The 13,248-nt window shown below is 31.0% G+C and overlaps 1 non-coding gene across 1 annotated transcript; it reads right to left on the bottom strand.

Annotated features, from left to right (window-relative positions):
* Positions 1-8,011: 8,011 nt before the first annotated feature.
* LOC131171678 (small nucleolar RNA R71) lies at positions 8,012-8,118 on the bottom strand. Its single transcript, XR_009142336.1, has one exon. It is a non-coding gene; the product is annotated as a small nucleolar RNA R71 (small nucleolar RNA).
* Positions 8,119-13,248: the final 5,130 nt, after the last annotated feature.

Below are 13,248 nucleotides of genomic sequence, written 5' to 3'. Positions count from 1 at the left end.
ATATCAATTATAACACTTCATCATTCTTTTTTTTTTTTTTTCATGATTCTCTGGTTAATTAAGTGGCAGAATTTATCGACATGGCATAAGAAAATTAAAAAAAAATAAAAAAAATTGAACACGTGAAAGCTAATGATGAGGCCGCATTGTTCTTCTATACCTTGGTAATTTCATTTATCTAAAATCCCTGGTGGTTAATATTTTCTAAGTAATTATTTAACTTTAGTTATGAAAAATTTATAATAATTTTAATTATAAAAAATTCATTTTTTCTAGAAAATATAATTTTTATTATATATAAAATAATAAAAAAATAAAAGCTATTTTTAAATTATAGTTAAATTTTCAAAAATTAAAAAATAAATTGTTATTTATTTAAAAAATTGATAATAATATAAATACCAAACTCTGTTTTTTTTTTTTTTTTGTATTTTCTTAAATTATTTTTTTAATTAAAAAAAAAAAGCTACCAAAATCATTCACGAATCAATAGGCACTAATCCTTTCTAATTTTCCAATTTTGCAGTGGATAGAGTTACCGACACACACAACACAATACAGCCATGATTTCTTGTTGGAAAATAACACATCCTCGTGCCAAACGCACACGACAATTCCTTCACTCGATTGACTTCGAAACCTAATTAATTTTATTGCAGACAATATCAATTTCTTTTTCTTTTTTTTTTTTTAATCTTTACGTATTTAATTAATTAAAATTGAATGATTAAAAAAAATTAATATAGTCTATTCTAACTAATTAAGCTAAATTTGGTCTAATAAATCGCAAATTTCAGCGCATACCAAAACATAATATATATATAAAGAGAGAGAGATCAAAAGAGCTTGCCTCCATGGGAAATGGTTCTTATGCAAAATCATGAAAGCAAGGACTAAAACCTTGTTGGAAAGACAGTACGATTTTTTTTTTTTTCTTTTATACATGTAAAAATGAAACCCTGAGCTGAGAGATTGATCAAAGGCATGACAGATATTCTAGCAATTAAACTTTAACTTCAGGGGATCCATGGAGCTACTACCTTATAGTAAGAATCAGGCTGTATGCCGGCTGTTTCGAACATGTCTTGATATCAACATTGAAACTCGGTGGTCCATTTCAGCATGTTCCATGAGAACCCCCAGCCCTCAGAATGAAGAAGGCACAATTTCGGACCCAGAAGCCTGTGACTTGGTCACAGGCTTGCCTGCCGGGTCCCGCTTGTTTCTTTGTCTTCAATTGTCGGCCATCCTTCCTGTCCCTACTCATCTAGACCTCCACATTTTTTAAAAATGTCTAATGGCTAAAAAAAAAAAAAACATCCAAACGTTTTAATTTAATTTTTATAATTTTGAACTAATTATTTAAAAGATAAATTTTATCCAAATTTAAAATTGAAATTAACGATAGCTTATGCGTCATATTATGTAAAATTACTTTTCAATGAATTGTTTAATTCTTTGAGAGATACTTTGGATGATTGAGGCAGACGTTTGAGCAGAAGAGGGAGAAGAGAAAAGGGAATGCAACCATTGTTTTAACTTGAACAAAGTTCAAAATTGTTAGTGGTGAAGCATTTTGTCGAACAGTACCTGATAGATTATTCACATTACATGCACTTTTGAGACAACCAAATGAGATTCAGATATCTCAATTTTCCAACACAGCCATGATCCCTCTTCGCCTTTCAAGCACTAGCACAGAAAACTTCAACATAAATGTTACAATGCAAAAACACAAGAAAAGTACTCGGTTGAAATCCACGTGCTGTAATTCCACCTTAGGATAACTACTGATGTTGTTACTGCCACGTGCTGCAATTGTGTTCATGTTTTCTATCGACTCCAACCTTTCTATTTCACATTGCTTAAGCATCCAAAATCGAGCAAAGAGTCCCCTTAAGGCCTGTGATGCACATTATCTCTTATAAATAGCTTGTATGTTAAATAGTATAAAGAGAAAAAAATTTTATATTGTTAAAATATAAAAAAGTGAAGAAATGACAAAAGTGAAATATGTATAGAATTATATATATATATATATATAAATAAATAAATATTATTTTATTATGACATTTGGTACGTATATGTATGAAATAAAATAATTATCTTATTGTAATTTTCGTAAATAAATTACGAACATATGTGTTTATTAATAAGTAGATATATCTATTAATAAACAGATATGTCAATTCTATACAAACAGTCACAACTGTTTGTATAATTGTCTGTTAATAAATAGATATATCTATTCTATATAAACAGTCACAACTATTTGTATAGGTATCTGTTAATAAACAAATATGTCTTTTACATAAACAGTTGTATCAATTGGAGATAGATAGATGTGTCTATCTAAAAAATGTGCCATAATTTTTAATTCTTTATAAATATGGATAAGGTTTTCAATCCAGTAATATACTACTTCTACTTCTTTTTCTTTTTTTCTAATCTCTCTAAATTCGGTTCGTATAAAGAGTTCTTAAGGAAAATCTTCAGGAATTGCTGTCTGTAGATTTCAAGTTTTGTTGTATCCTAGAGGTATATTGCCATAACCATGCAGCAATCTAGTGAGGGCAATTAATACCTTAAAGATAGTGATTCATCACGCCTCAAAGCCTATTCTACACTCACTGCCTCAACAATTTTAAGGTATTAATCGCAATAGAGTCTAAGGCTGTTTCTGTGATGAATCAAGAGTTCTTAAAACTTGATCATTTTAAGGAACAAATTATGTTCACTGAGAAGGTGAAAGCAGATTAGGAAAAGAAGATGAATTGTCATGCAGAGGTCATATTCTCAATAACTCATCAGATAGGCTAGAAGATTTATTTACCTCTGTCAAGTCTCCAAAGGAAATATGGAATTCATTAGAATTCGAATATAATACAGAAAAAAAGATATAGATAAATTTTTCATTATGAAATATTTTGAATTCTAAATACTTGATAATATGCCTGTTATGGATAAGTCCATGAGTTGCATATCTTTGTTTCAAAGTTTAAGGATTTGAAAGTGGTAGTTCCTAAATCACTACAATTAGGAGGAATAATAACACATCATACTTCTAGTTTGAATGATTATAGGAAGAAATTACTGTATGCCACATATGACTTTTCTCTTAAACAGATTCAGAAACACTTACACAGTAAAAGTTTTTTATGTGATAATTTGTCTTTATGTTGATGACATGCTTATAATTATAAGAAATATAAGCTTATATTATGATGCTAAAGCTCATGATGAATGTGTTAAAGAAGGTAATAAGATTTATGTGCATAAGTCGAAAAACACTTTTATATGCATAAATCCTAATTCATATTGATTGTGTCTATCACTAACTAGGTGGGGATATTGTTAAAAATATTAGAGATAATAAAATTTGTTTAATTTTGAAAAAGTTATGTCTGTTCATTAATAGGCATCAAAATGAACTATTTATTACCAGTAGTTATATCTATTTTAAAAGGTGTAAATGAACAAATATAATTGTTCTAAGAGATACAAAGTGAATGTTTATATATGTTCTAAGAGGTATAAGTGAACGATTGTATATGTTTAAGATGTATAAGTGAACAGATGTAATTTTTCTAAGAGATACAAAGTGAACGGTTGTATCTGTTGTAAAAGGTATAAGTGAACAAATATAATTGTTCTAAGATATACAAAGTGAATGGTTATATATGTTCTAAGAGGTATAAGTAAATGGTTGTATCTGTTCTAAGAGGTATAAGTGAACGGTTGTATATGTTCTAAGAGGTATAAGTGAACAGATGTAATTGTTCTAAGAGATACAAATATAAGTGAACAGAAGTAATTGTTCTAAGAGATACAAAGTGAACGATTGCATTTATTCTAAAAGGTGTAAGTAAACAGATATAATTATTCTAATATATACAAAATGAATTATTGTATATGTTTGAAGAGATGCAAATACTTTATAAATAGCAGTTTGGAACAAAAATCTATTAACTTTTCTTTTTTGTCTCTTCTCTTTATTTTTACCTACAATTAACATTATTATTCTTTAATTTATTATTGAGATAATTTTAAAATTGCTGTCTAGATTTATATTTTAATTATTATCCTTGAGGGATCTGCCTAAAACTATCTAGCTGTAACATAGTGGGGGTTTTACTCTTTATCAATTTCATTATATTGAGGAAAGTAAATACTCCATATGATATTTATTACAAATTGACTGGAAATTTGATAGAATAATTACTCAAATTGAGTTTGCTAGTGCTATTGATAGCTTAATGTATGCTATGCATTGCACTACTCCTGATATTATTTTTGCAATATGTAAATTGTTAAGATGAAATTTCTTTTCAATATTTTCAAGGGTTTTTGGATATTTAAAAAAGGAACTATAAACTATAGATTATTCTGCAATAAATTTTCAATTTTGTTAAAACCATATAAAAAGTTGTATCCACGCAAAGAATTGTGTTCCTTGGCCCAAAATGTAACCAAATTAAAAAAATGTTATTTTTCTTAATAATTACATGCATGAAGAGATGAATTTATTGGCCAAAAGGTTGGTACTTTATGAGTAGTAAAAATAAGAGCCGTACAAAGTTATTTGTAAGAAATGACAAAAGGACAAATGAGTATGCATTTGTGTGTGTGTGCAAGTTTAGCTTGGTTTTCTATTTTTGGATACTCTCATTTTAAACAAGTTATAGAGTAATTTATTTCTGCAAACAAAGTACATATCTAGATTGTGAATTATTCATATAGTTAATATTATAAACATGTGATTATATAGTTGACTAGTGAAATAAATACGGTGGAGATCCTAAAGTTATACAAATGCCAATTGGATAAGTAGTACTAAGGATAATAAGTCAACATTTAGTTGGTTGTCCACTTTAGGTGAAGGTTCTATTTCTTGGGCATCAAAGAAACAAACTTATATAACTCATTCTACGGTGAAATCTGAATTTATAACTTTGGCGAATGTTGCTAAAGAAGCAGAATGACTGAGAAACTTGTTATTAGATATTAAGTTGTGGCCACTACCTGTGCCATCTATTTTTTTATATTGTGATAGTCAAATCAATCGTATATACATATAAGCTTAAGATATGAAAATGTAAGACAATTAGTCTCTAATGGTGTTATTACCATGTTTATGTTAAATCCTATAATAATCTAGTGAATCCTTTAATAAAAGGGCTCTCGAGAATTATGATCATAAGTACATGTGTTGATTAGGATTTAGAATATTCCATTAAATTTATTACTGATGGGAACCCTACTTTATAGTATTATTACTAAATAAAGTTTAAAGGGTAACAACAAGTCATTAGTAAATGTTGTAATTAAGTACTTAGTGTACTAAATTAATGGAATGAGGATGAATATTTATACTCTTAATGAAGTTTAATATTAATACAAAAGAAACTTCACCTATATGAACATAGGAAGTGGTGCCGCTTCAACAAAAGTGAGAATAACTTTTGTAAATGTTCATGAAAACAGGAGGTAGCACAAGGCCATATTCGTGCTAAAATTTTGGTGAACTTTTTAAGTCGAACTAATTGATTCGTGTGTGTAGAATTTCCGGTTCTATTTAATAGCAATCTAGGTTTAAGCTAAGGCCACCATGATTTCTTTAGAACTTTGAAATACTTGCACTAAAGAAAAGTTTAAATCGAAAGATACTTTTCATTATGCATAAAACAATGAGATCTAACAATATAAGCTAAGTGGGGGATTGTTATTGTTACACTCATTTGATATAGGCATTTTAGGGTAGTTTTGCATCCATTTTGTCCTCATATTTTAGTGTATTTTATGTTTTTAGCTTTATTTTATCTTATTCGTTAACTTTAGATACTTTATATTTGATTTTTGTAATTTTTGTTGTTTTTGATAGGATTTTGTGGCAAATCGAAGATCAATGAGTGCAATAGAAAGTGATTTGAAGAGATTTGGAGTTCTTTAAGCATGGAGGAAAGTTAAAGAAATCAAGCCTTGAAAGAGCAAACCAGCCGAAATTTCCTTGAGGCTTTGCTTAAGATCATGCTTAGAGTAAAGCGGCAGTGCTTAAGGTGCAGCACAAGTCAAGCAGGAGCAGAAAAGTCCATTTTACTCTAAGTCTGCCTAGATTTGCTGAAGGTCTGCTTAACCTTAAGCAGACAGTGCAACTAGAGGCTGAAATTTGCTAAGAAGCTGCTTAGGGTTAAGCCGAACCCTAAGCAGACTGCCCAGAACGTGAAAGATGCTGCTGACTTGGATAATTTTACACCTCATTTCCTATCCACTCCTTGGCCCTTATTTACTTTTAGGGCAACTTTTTGGGACGATATAAATTGATCATTTCCTTATTTTTGCCACAAAAAAAAAAGAGGGAAGGGAGGAAAGACAAAAAAGGAAAGAAAATTTAATAGAGAGAGAGAGGAGACGCCATTCTCTCTTGGGGAGGAGCTGCTGCACCAGTTTTGGAGCTCCAGAAACCAGAGATTTTGGTTCTTCTACCTGGGTTTTTCTATTTTAGTCCTTTTATCATGTTTTTCTTTACTCTTCCATCAATATTTCTTGTAAATACCAGTATGAGTGAGTAATCTCTTTAGATTTCAGAGTTGGGAAATATGTTTTAGATTGATTTGTGGATTTGTACTGGGTATTTCCTTATTTTACATAAATATGAGTTTTGATTCCTTCCTTGTGTGCTTGATTTACTTGCCTAATGTTGGTACCCATTGGGTATTATATTAATCTTTGATTGAAGGACCAAAAGGTGAAAGTCATTGATAGATAATCAAGGATTGGAACTTAAAATAACCTAGATTTAGAAATAAATTAGGATTTTAAGAGGAATTAATTATTGGTTACAAAACTTGATGGGTTTTAAAGTAATCAAATAACATACGAAAGTAGGTTTGGTTATTTTAGAACACACTTTGGTTTGCTTGAAAAAGATATCAAAGGAATTTAGAATCAATTTCCTTCAAACTCTATTTTTCCCTTAAATTGGAATGCCCAAAGCAAATCCCAATTAATTTATGCATAAACCCCAACTTTGGAATCACTTTTACCATAATTAGACTTTCATTTAAATTACCCATTGTTAATTTAGTTTAATTGTGAACTAGAATTAGAATTTATTTGTTTGCTCCTTACCCATTTCAATTAGATTAAGCAATTTACCTTGCTCATTTACATTTACCATTTATTCATTAATCATTAGCTCAAATAATCGCTTCATTCATAGTTTGGTAATCAAACAACAAATCCTTGTGGGAACGATACTTGATTCATCACTTTATTACTTGAGACGACCCGCATACTTGCGGATTAGTCACATCAAGTTTTTGGCGCCGTTGCCGGGGATTTGATTTTTGTTTGATATTGAACAATTGTTTGTTTGGTTAATTTGGGCATTTTATTTTATTTTCTTTTTACCATTTTACTTTGAGAATTTGTTTATTTTGTTTTTCAGGTACTTTATTTTATGAGAAGGACAAAAAGTGAAGAAATCAATCTATTCTTTGACCCAGAAATAGAAAAGACAGCAAAAGCTTTAAGAGCAGAATCTAAGAGGAGAAAAGCTGAAATTAAAGCTCAACAACAACAAGAAAGAGCACAAGAGCAAGAGGAATTACAAGAAGAAATGGCCGACAACAATAACAACAATAACAACCACTCTGTGAAGGATCATGCCTATCCTAACATTGGAGATTTCATGCTAAGTATCACAAGACCAAGAGTAGAAGCTAATAATTTTGAACTGAAGCCTGCACTCTGTCAAATGGTACAACAATCACAATTTGGAGGAAATCCAAGTGAAAGTCCACATGTGCATCTAGCACACTTTCTTGAGATCAGTGATATGTTGAAGATAAATGGAGTTTCTGATGATGCAATTCGACTCAGATTATTTCCTTTTTCTCTGAAGGATCGAGCTAGAGAGTGGTTACATTCTTTGCCACCGGGTTCTATCACAACATGGGATGAACTTTCTCAAGCATTTTTAGCTCAATATTTTCCACCAAGCAAGACAGCTAAGCTAAGAAATGAGCTAACTTCTTTCAAACCTAGAGATGACAAGAGCTTGTATGAAGCATGGGAGAGGTACAAGGATTTGCAAAGGAGATGTCCACATCATGGGATTCCTAAGTGGATGCTTGTTCAACACTTTTACAATGGAGTTTCACCAGCTGTTAGAAGTACAATTGATGCATCTTCTGGAGGTGATCTTATGGAGAAATCTGAAGATGAAGCTTTTTCTGCTCTTGATAAAATTGCTTATAACAACTACCAATGGAGTTGTGAGAGGAATGAAATCAAGAAACCAGCTGGTATGTTTGAGCTTAATGCCATGAATATGATTAATGCTAAGTTTGATGCTTTGACAAGGAAGATGGACAAACTAAGCATGAAAGTAGATTCTTCAGCCGGAGGTCCTAGTGATACGGTGTGTCCGCAAGTGCACGGGTCACAGTAGTATAGTTTTAAAAAAATGATATCGATCCCACAGGGAATTGTGCTTAAATTGGAAATAAAAGTATAAGCTAATTAGAATGACAAAAATTAAAGATGTAAAATGAAATTTGGAATTAAAATTGGTGTTTGAGGAATTAAAACTAAATCAAACAATTAACTAAAATTAATTAAACTAGATTACCAAAAATTAATTTGAAATTTCTATTTATGAAATTGAGAGGAATTAAATCTAAATTCAATAAAAATTAAAGTGATTCTAGAGATTGGATTTTTCAATATTGTTTGCATGTGGTTTATCCCTAATTTAGCCAAACACATGAGAATTGCAATTTTGAGGGAAATCAATTCTTAAATTTTTGAAACCTTTTTCAAGCATCTCAAAGTTGGTTTTCATTAAATCAAACCCTGTTTTTCACGGTATTTCAAACCTAACAAAAACCCAGTTAATGCTCTAATTGATTTTGGAAAGTCCCCTTAATTCTCTTAGCTTATCTCTAATACCAAGAAAACCAAGTTTATTGCAAGATTATCTATCCCTAATATTCACTTTTTAGTCCATCTATTAAGGATTAAAACTTAACTTAATGAGGGCCCATTCATCAAGCAAGGCAACAAGCTCACAAGCAATAAATCAAAATATAACAAATCCCATTTAAATGGCTAAATCAGTTCAAAACCACAATACAAATCAATATTTACAAACCCATCTCTAGAATCTCAATCAACTACTCACTATTCATAGTTTTAAGACAAACCCAAATGTATAAATGAAGAAATAATGGAAATGTAAGCTAAAGGGTAGAAAAACCCAGAAAATTGCAGAAGGATCTGCTGCAGAAAAGTGCAGAAACATGATCCTTGCTGCTGCTGGAAAAATGCAGAACGTGCTCCCTCCTTCTCTCTTTCTAATCTTGCCAAAAATGCTTCCCTTGCTCTCTATGGAAAGAAAATGATAAAATGAGACTTTATATAGGTGAGGGGACTGCCCTAGAATGGGTAAAAGGGGGAAGGTTCCAGAGAAAGTGAGGTAAAAAGCTGGAGTAACGGAAATACCATGTCAACCATTTCCAGTAAAAATGACATAAGCCGAGTCAGTTGTGTCGTTGGTTGTGTCGCAGGTTGTGTAGCTCTCGGCGTGAATATCTGACGATCGACACAACCTGCGACATAAGCTAATTCGGTTGTGCTGCAGGTTGTGTCGCTCTCGGCCATTTTTTTACTCAACTTCAAAATTTTTGCAATTCGACTTTAATCTCCTCCAAATGGCTACTCTGATCAAAATACATCAAATTTCTCCAAATTTAACCTACAAAACAAATAAATTCTAAAAATTAAACTAAGAAGTGTGAAATTTGTAAAATTGACTAAATATATACTAATATCTATAATAATAGCTATGAACAAGGGTAAATTATGTGCAAAAATTACTCCTAAATGATGATATTAAATGCATGCATCAAATTCCCCCATACTCAAACTCTTGCTTGTCCTCAAGCAAAATTTCATTAAAACTCATTTGGAAGGGAATAGAATCAGTCTTTGAAAACACAAAAATCACTAATCCAAACCACCAACTTACCTCTAGCCACCAACATTCCAAGTTTCCACCAGCAAAAGCACAAAGAATGAAGCAAGTACTCTCAACAATTACAGAATAGCTAAGAATTAACCAGTCAACCCAAGCAACAAATACCAACCAGCTACAAGAGTCAATTGTGCCAAAACAAACCTAAATGAAATAGATAGCCAATGTGTCTCAAATAGATGGTGAGTAATGTATGGAAGATTATATTGCCAAACCCATATGCAAGCATAAAAGATCTAACTCTACTAATGTAACAAGCAGTTTTCAAAGAATCATTAGGTCTTTTTAAGGGTTGTAATGGGGTATAATAGGGTAAAATTGTGGTTAACAAAGAAAGGGAATAAGGTAAACAAAATATGAGAATAATATTAATCATGAAACTCAAAGTGCATCCATTTTTTTCTTTTTTTTTCTTTTTTTTTTATAATAGTAATTTTTTTTTTATCAAGAGGAAATAAATTCACAATGAATCTTAAGTGCTAACACAATAAAGGGACTACTTTTATAATATATTTTTTATTTTGTATGTGTCCCTATTTCACGTCACACCAAAATTACCTTTGGGATATTTTTGTGACTTTTTTTTTATCAACTTTTCACAATTACTCTAGCACTATTCAAGATGTTTCAATCCTCCAAGTTTTTTTTTTTAATTTTTATATCATTATTTATTTTATTTTATTTTTTTTATGCACTTAATTGCTAAAATATTATTCTCATAATAGGTGGTAGTGTTTAGGTTTTATGGCTAGGTAAATGATTTGGGTTCCAAAGAAATTAGGGAATTAAGGTTCAAGGGGGTTTGCAAGGGTTGAAATGAGATTAAGGTAGGTTAAGGCTAAATGTGAGGTTTAAAATATGAAGGAATGCCTAAATCATATTCTTATCAAATGCAAGTTAAAAATTTCGCTTTGAAAGATCTAAGATGCTTGTTCTAGGAATGGTGAGACGACAATGACCATTTTCTTCCTTAAAGGCTTATCCAGACACTCAAAACTCAAAATAACTAATCAGAATTTGCATACCTAGATGAATGTATTAATTTTCAGCTATTAAGTAAGAGAAAGAATAATGCTTAAGACTTTGTACCCAGCTGGAACTTTCATTCCACTAACCATCTAAAGGTAAGTTGGATTGCTTGAATAAGTGGCTTATGGAATTCAGAGACTGGTTTAAAAATCCAAAAATTTTAAATGAATGAATGAAATGCATGAGTGTAAATGTCAAGTCAACCTATATGCAACTAAGTATGCGTAACTAAGTATATGAGGCTATATGCAAGTGTATGTATGTGAATATATACAAGTATCAAGTAATGAATGAGTATGTCACTATATGCAAATGAAAAAGGAAAAAATAATTTTTGCAAAAAATTTACCCTCTCCCCCATACTCAGAATGAACATTGTCCTCAATGTTAAAAGAGTGCAAGAAATGGGATAATTTGGCTATATGTGCATAAAGAATTATTACCCTGTTGCATAAGCGATAGCACAACTTGTGTTGAAAGTGACACAAGCTGAGATAAGAAGTGTTACCTCATTGAAGTGCAGCCAATTTAATTAAGTAAAAGTTGGACAGCTGCTGCACTCATTGCAAAAGAAATAGTGCAATGGAATCCATTAAATCAATTAATCTCAAAAAGTTGAAATAGGGAAGTTAAGCTCAAAAATATAACCATCAAGTGTAAATCTGAAGTAGCACATAAAAGCAAGTGAGCAATGTACTAAAGATATAAAAGAAAAATGTATTTTATGAGGAACTAAAAAAAACTGAATAAGTAAATGGTTCAAGTAAAGGAAAAACAATACAAGCAGAATATTAACTAAACAAGTTAAAAACACTAATGAATTAAGCAACTAAAATAAAGACATGAAATGTTTTTTTTTTTTTTTTGGGCTTTGGTTGGGGTAGCTGCTGGCCCATTCTGGTGAAGTGAGTTCTTATCCTGCAAAACAAACAGGCGACACAAGTTAGAACATAAGGATAGGGGGGTTGTGTCAGAAGTTGTGCAACAATCTGCCCAAAAGTGTGTCCAGCGGACACAAGCGACGACACAAGCAAACCCGGTTATGTCGCAGGTTGTGCAATCTGCTGCCCAATTTGACCAAATTTCATAGCACCCAAAAAAATTAAAACAAATTAGATTTCAAATGATTAAACCTTTATAACATGAATTCTAATTGTTCAACTTGTTATGTTCATCAAATACTCACACAAAATAATTTTTCAAAGCACCAATTCACACATCCACATTCAAATAATTTTCCTTTTAAACCAAGATGTCAAGGTTTGGAAAAATTTTCTCTTAAAATTAAGAAAAAGGGCAATGAATCCAGTAATATGCACCAGCAAATACTCAACAAAAGAAAGATAAAAATTATAAGTAAACAAATTTGAAACTAAAATTTAAAGCTAAAAATTTAAAGCTAACACTAAAATAAAATTTTTATGCTCATTTGCTTGCAATGCATTGCATCCCATCTGCACAAGGAAATTAGAACAATGTTAAACTCTGAATAAGGAGTATAGAAAAACTTAAAACAAATAAATATATGAAGGAAATAAAGAATTAATGAAAAATTGTGGGTTATGTCCAAAAATGCTAAGTTTAGGTCTTTAGTTTGACCATACTCACTCAAGATTTTATGGAGAATGAGAGAGATAGCAAGTTGCTATCTTCTCAATTGGCTCACCAACTGAATAGTGCCTCAATCTTTGTCCATTTACCTTGAAATTACCAGATTTTTCACCAAAAATTTCCACAGCACCATGAGGTAAAACTTTCACAATTTTGAATGGACCTGACCACCTTGATTTTAATTTTCCTGGAAAAAATTTTAACCTTGAATTGAATAAGAGAACCAAATCTCCTTCTTTAAAGTCCTTTTTCTTGATATGCTTATCATGCCATTTTTTAGTTCTCTCTTTATAGATCCTAGCATTTTCATAAGCATCAAGTCTCAATTCTTCTAATTCATCAAGTTGCAAAAGTCTTTTATGTCCAGCAGCTTGTAAATCAAAATTGATTGCTCTAATGGCCCAATAAGCTTTATGTTCTAACTCTACGGGCAAATGGCATGATTTCCCAAAAACTAACCTATAAGGTGTAGTTCCTATGGGGGTTTTAAAGGCTGTTCTATATGCCCAAAGAGTGTCATCTAATTTAAGGGACCAATATTTTCTGGACTTATTGACAGTTTTCTCCAAGAT

Source organism: Hevea brasiliensis, chromosome 12 (genome assembly GCF_030052815.1).
Source record: "Hevea brasiliensis isolate MT/VB/25A 57/8 chromosome 12, ASM3005281v1, whole genome shotgun sequence".
NCBI lineage: Eukaryota > Viridiplantae > Streptophyta > Magnoliopsida > Malpighiales > Euphorbiaceae > Hevea > Hevea brasiliensis.
The sequence above is the reverse complement of the archived record's forward strand: the minus strand, read 5'-3'. Positions and strand labels throughout refer to the sequence as shown.